Source organism: Myxine glutinosa, unplaced genomic scaffold (genome assembly GCF_964187855.1).
Source record: "Myxine glutinosa unplaced genomic scaffold, kmMyxGlut1.1 SCAFFOLD_1698, whole genome shotgun sequence".
Taxonomy (NCBI): domain Eukaryota; kingdom Metazoa; phylum Chordata; class Myxini; order Myxiniformes; family Myxinidae; genus Myxine; species Myxine glutinosa.
In genome coordinates this window covers 49256-55422 of record NW_027617793.1, presented here as the reverse complement: position 1 = coordinate 55422, position 6167 = coordinate 49256, and positions in this window count along the sequence as shown.

Here is a 6167-nt window from a genome sequence, read left to right as displayed (position 1 = left end):
GCGGCGGAATTGGTCTTCGGGCAACCGCTGCGGGTGCCGGGCGAGTTCCTCCCCGACTCCACGGCACCATGGTCCGCGGCACAGCAGCGCTCCGCTCTGCAAGAGACCGCCCAGAGGTTCGCCCCGGTGCCAACGGCATGCCACGGGCACCCACCGACGCACGTCGCCCCGGAGCTTCGCACGGCGGAGTACGTCTTCGTCCGCCACGATGCCCATCGGACACCACTGCGGCCCCCGTACGACGGGCCTTTCCGCGTGCTGGAGACCGGGGCGAAGCACTTCACCCTGGACATCGGCGGTACTCCTGACCGCGTTTCGGTAGACCGCCTCAAGCCGGCCCACCTCGATGTGGACCATCCACCGCCAGTGGCCCGACCCCCACGTCGGGGCCGCCCTCCTGCGGGCGGACCCCCGGCACCGCCCAGCCCCGCCGCCACGCCGCCCCCCGGTCCTGCACCCATCCCAGGGGCAGCCAGGGGCATCCCACCTGGCATCCCTGCACCCCGGACGCCGCCGATCGCCAGGGGGCGCTTCGGCCGGGTCATTCGTCTGCCCCGCAAACTGGCCCTCCAGGTGCGCGGGAATTCTGGGGGGGCGCGTGTGGCGGACACAAAAGCCCACTGGCGTGGTGACATCATTCCGCGCACCAAGTGGGCGGTGGCCACGCACCAGGGGTAGGCGTGGCCTCATGATATACACCGGGCGCCCAGCCCGGGACAGTACAGTGTTACAGTGTAGTCTTACAATAAAGACGTTTATATGTTACCGCTTGTCCGCTTCCTCCTTGCTCACAAGCAGCGCGCGTAACGCCGCGCTTTAACATTGTAATTCTTTTAAAATAAAGGATTTTTTTAAATTTATTTATTTATTTATTATTATTATTACCGCCTTTAATAGGAGGTGTTGTTTCCCTTTCTCCTCCACCACCCCCTCGTTTTAACACTCCTTTCGGACATATAACTGTGACGTCACCACACTCGGGATCCGCCATGTTGGATTGCCAGGAGTTTAAACAAAGCGAAACTACATGTGGATTGTACTATTTTTTAAATGGCGAAGTCTTGCGCTGTATTTTGTTGAATCAGTCGTGACAACAGACAAGATTGGATGTCATATTTATAGACTGCTTACATTTCGTCTTAAGGAAGGGAAACGCGAGAGAGGACCACAGAAAGAATACGCATGCAGTTCCATCGAATTCACCAGGAAACCTAGTTGTAAATTTACATCCTCATAAAAGGAGTTCATGTTTTTCATCTCCAGTTTTATTTTCAACAAATTGACGCATTTAGTTCCACACACCAAACATGTCCCTTTTTTATAATCTCACTATAATTCACCAAATGTCCGTCTGTCTGTTCGAAGGTACCGCAAAAACGGCTCAACCGATCGCAACGATATTTTGGGTGGGTATTCCTGAGACCCCTGGGAGTAAAATAGGCTATATTGTTTTTTTAATTTCCCCAATTTTCCAATTTTCCAGTTTTTCCAAACACGATGGAATAATATTTACCGATATGAACAGTGATGTGGCTTTTATGAAAGTCTGCAAATACTGTTTAGATTTTGATGACAATTATGAACCTACCGCGAATGCGGAAGTGGACAGATGACGGCAATGCGGGATTGATAATATCCAAATACAACAGTCATTCAATCGTAATGTTAAATCGTGAAATGTTAATCGTGTTAATCGTTTTGTTAAAGTATCAATTGATGATTGGAATTGAGTGAATACAATTACGATTTTGAATTCGTAATTGTATTCACCCAGCCATACGGAACTTCACATCAGGATTTATATATTTGTTTATGTCACGAATGTTGTTAAAAGTTCATTTTTTATATTAATGTTATTTCATTTATGATTGGAGTAATGCTGTTTGTAATGAAAAAAGAGATATCGGGTTCAAGTGAATGATGAAATGATGTGACGGTTTCTCCTTTCTAAACGTGAATTCGCGGATCGCCATATGCAGATTCGCCATTGACTGGGTATGGAACACACGTACCTATTTGTTTGCGAACGGGTACGTTTTTCAAGGAAGTCCTTCCCGAACTTGCTGTCCATGTCTGACATGCGACTGAAGGTGCTACAGGAATGTGGAATTTATTGGTTTCATGCTTTAGCATTCGCCATTTCTGTATTGTCTGTTTGATCATGGCCTCCCACCCGTGCAGAGCACGGGTACCTCACTCGTAAAATTAATTTAACATTTCAGTTGTGAGCTGTGAGTTGTGAGTTCCTGTGCCATTGAGAATCCCTGTAGGTGTGTGAACCACTGTGCTGTTGTGAGCTCCTGTGTGATTGAGAACCCCCGTAGGTGTGTGAACCACTGTGTGGTTGTGAGCTCCTGTGTGATTGAGAACCCCTGTAGGCGTGTGACCCACTGTGTGGCTGTGAGCTCTTGTGTTGAGAACCCCTGTGGGTGTGTGAACCACTGTGTGGTTGTGAGCTCCTGTGTGTGATCCATGGTGTGTGAACCACTGTGTGGTTGTGAGCTCCTATGTGTGAACCACGGTGTGTGAACCACTGTGTGGTTTCATTCATTGCATACAAGCAAATCACGCTGCTCGCAAAGTAACGTGTAAGGAGTGAAAGACTTGGGAAAGATGGCTTCTTATTTGTGTCATTGGTGATGTAGCAAGGCTGACCGCGTATGAGAGTGACAGCAGGGGTGTGTTCATCTTACCAATCAGCTAGCTGGTGCTTTGAAATGGACATTGCACTTTGAACCCCCCAATAAATGTAATAACGTCCTGCCCAGGCATCTGTGAGTGTGTGCGCCACGGCCATGTGGTTGGATTAAAGCGGTGGTTGAGGACGAGGACTCATGTTTGCGGTTTGTGTGGTGGGATGAAACATGAGGAGAGCGACGTTTGCTGCTTTGCCTATTTTCCTTACTTGGCTCCAGATGTTTCAAGGTCCGCTCGTGGCTTTCCCGTCGGCAATGCCGGAGGATGCTTGGATTACATTGCAGAGGACAAGGAGACATTTGCGGTCCATTGAGAGGAGACTGTTTCGTAAATAGTTTCCTTTGTGCACAGCACCTGGAATCGTGACCTCTGAATGGGCTTTGGAACCATATACAAAATACATACGCAAAATCTGTCGCGGCCGTATTTATATATATATTTTCCATCTACTTATTACATGCGCAAAAAGTGACCCTTTTTATTTTTTACAATTGTTGCACTCTATGCTTATGTAATATGTAGATAGCCCCTTTGCACTTTTTTGCTATTTTCTGCTACTCCTTCCTTATTACCTGGCTGATTGTTCTGAAACTTGACACATTTAATACAAGACAGTAGCCCACACAATCCATCAGGTTAAGATTTTTAGATTTCGGATAATGGAGGGTCCCTGAAACATCGGAATGCCGACTCATCCCTTGTTTTCCAACCGATTGATCTGAAACCAGATACAACCCTTCAACTCGATGGTCCGCATGATCGCTCGGTCTTCGATTTTTCCATTTTGTATCAGGGCGGCTCCCATAGGATCAGGGAATTGCCAGGGGGGTCCCACAAAAATTCAGAGGTCTGAACTCCAACCTCAAGAAATGACCGTTAGCCTTCTCAGGGCTATTTATGAAACATGTTTTAATGAAACTTTTCTTATAGATGCAATCAACATTTGGGGAAGGCATGAAATATGTAACGATGTTTTTGTTTTTTTGAATTGACCCCCGGTTAATGCCCCAGTGGTTGGGGTTCTTCGGGTCACAGTGGTCAAAGCAGATAAATTTTTTCCTCATATTGGGTCATTCCTGGTGGAATTTTTTTGCTGTCTCTTAAATTTTCTTTAGGTGGGAAGCGTGTGGATTCGAAATGGCGTGGATTCGACTCGAGTTTCGATTATCATTTAATCAGACTTTGTCTAATGGTGGTAATTGAGTGGTGTAATGGTTAGAATGAGGCTGCTCTGAGTCTGGGAGGTCAGTGGTTGATAGCCCCAAACAAATCATACCAAATACTTTTAAAATGGTATGTGCTGCTCCTTTGCTTGAAGCTTAATATTTAAAAAGGACACAGCACGGACAAATAACCATAGGTTGGCAGCCACTGTGCAGGTTGTTTTATTTGGGTTTTTCAGTATACAAGATCGAGGCTCGTGTAAGAGCTAACATTAATCACAAAAAAAAAAACGGACACATAAAATACATTATAAAGGGAGCGGGAGACAAGATGAGGAGAGAGAGGGAAGCACACAAGTACAACATTAGAGAACAGGGACATCGGGAGATCTGTGGGAGGGAGAGGGCTTGGAGGGAGGAGGCATGGGAAAGGGGAGGGGGGGGGGGGGGAGAGGTAGAAAACACATGGACACTGCGAGGACTTCCAGGAAAGAAGTTGGTTTGATGGGCTTTTTGGCCTCCTGTGGTTGAAGTTCCTTTTAAGGAAAGCCATTATTATCATTACTGTTAAGTTTCACATGTATTTTGATGTTTAATGGACATCATTCACGAACTCATCCGCTCTCTTGTTCCACTTCATTTTTGGGGAAAATGCCAGGGGCATAGAAAAGTCCCCTTTATATGGTACTAGCAGGAGTACCCGGCGTTGCCGGGGGGAGGGGGGTGAGGAGGTGGGGGGAGGGAGGGGTGAGAGGAGGCAGGAGAGGGAGGGGTGAGGAATGGAGTGGAATGGGGAGGGGTGCGAGAGGTGAGGGGAGAGGGAGGGGTAAGATATACCACATGTACATATTTGGGGGGGGGGGGAAGGGGAGAGGTTGCTTTGATAGGCCCCTCCGTTTTGGGGGAGGTGGATGAGAAGGAGAAAAAATTCTTGTGAACCGTCTTGTTTTTTTGGCCTAAAACACTCACAGACACTCACTGATGAACTTCTGAAAGTTTGACGAAGATCCGTTCAGCCATCTCTGAGAAAAATGGTGACACACAGACAGACAGACAGACAAACGGCTCTCTTTTATAGTAGATGTGCCATGTGGCAAAGTATAGAAAAGAAGGGACGGGAGACAAGACGTGGCTTTCCGTATTTATATATTTTGTTTGGACTTGGACTGTTTTCTACAACATAGCTTGTAGAAAATGTCGAACAATAGAAATTAATGGACATTCAAAAAATCTCGTGTGCATGCTGGACTACCCTTGTGTTCTTAGGAGGAACCAAATAATGTGAAAACAGGAATTGCATTTTAAAATATCCTGAACAAACATTATAAGCTAGATATCTGGGATCACAAAGCAATCCCCAAGGGTAAACCTCCCCCGGCTTACCCTTCGCGATTGCCCGCGACGTACCCTTGGCCCATGATACAATTATGGCATATTTCTTTCGGACTGCCATATGACCTTGACCTTCAACATTTAGGGATAGAGTGTAAATTAAGAAAAAGTGTTCACATCTATAGTCTCTCCAAAAAACTCAACATCATGAAAATCAGACGAAAATTATTCAAGTTATGATCAAAAAGGTGTTTTTTTGTTAATTAGGTCACAATCCCTAAAAGGCAGGTCAAGGACATTAATCAAATACCAGGTGCATGACTTCAGTGCAGGTGCACTATTGTGATGGAAGAACAACTTGGAAGGCCAAGCGTTCTTTGAGATTCCACGTTGACAAAATTGAGCGATGACAAAAAACACTGGTTTTTTCAAACCGCCATTTGACATTGACCTTTAACCCAGAGGGGAATGATGTTAATTAAGCCTAACTGTGCCTTGCTCTGGGCTAAGGAAGGCAATTTCGTTGAGGTTGAAACAACCTTATTTGATGATGATATGCCTAAAATTGGGTCCTAACCTTAAAATTAGGTCAAGGTCAACTTTTCATATCAACCCACACTTTCTATTCACATTATTGATGCAACAATTCTTTCCGAAAGTGCTCATACATTGGCAGAAGTAGGGAGAAAACCTAAATGGTGGTTTAGTACTCCCAGGGGCGCAAGGCCTTGACCTTTAACCCGGAGGGGTATGATGTAAATTAAACGTAAATTATCCTTGCTCTATGTTATCGAGAGACTAGAGAGGACATTTTCGTTCTGATCGGACAAAAATATCGGACAAGTCGAGTTTTGGTGAAAATGTTAAAATGGCCATAATTAGGTCATGACCTTAAATTAGGTCAAGGTCAAAAAAATCGACCCCACGTATTTTCGATTCACATTATTGATGCAAAATTAAATTGCGAAAGTCCCA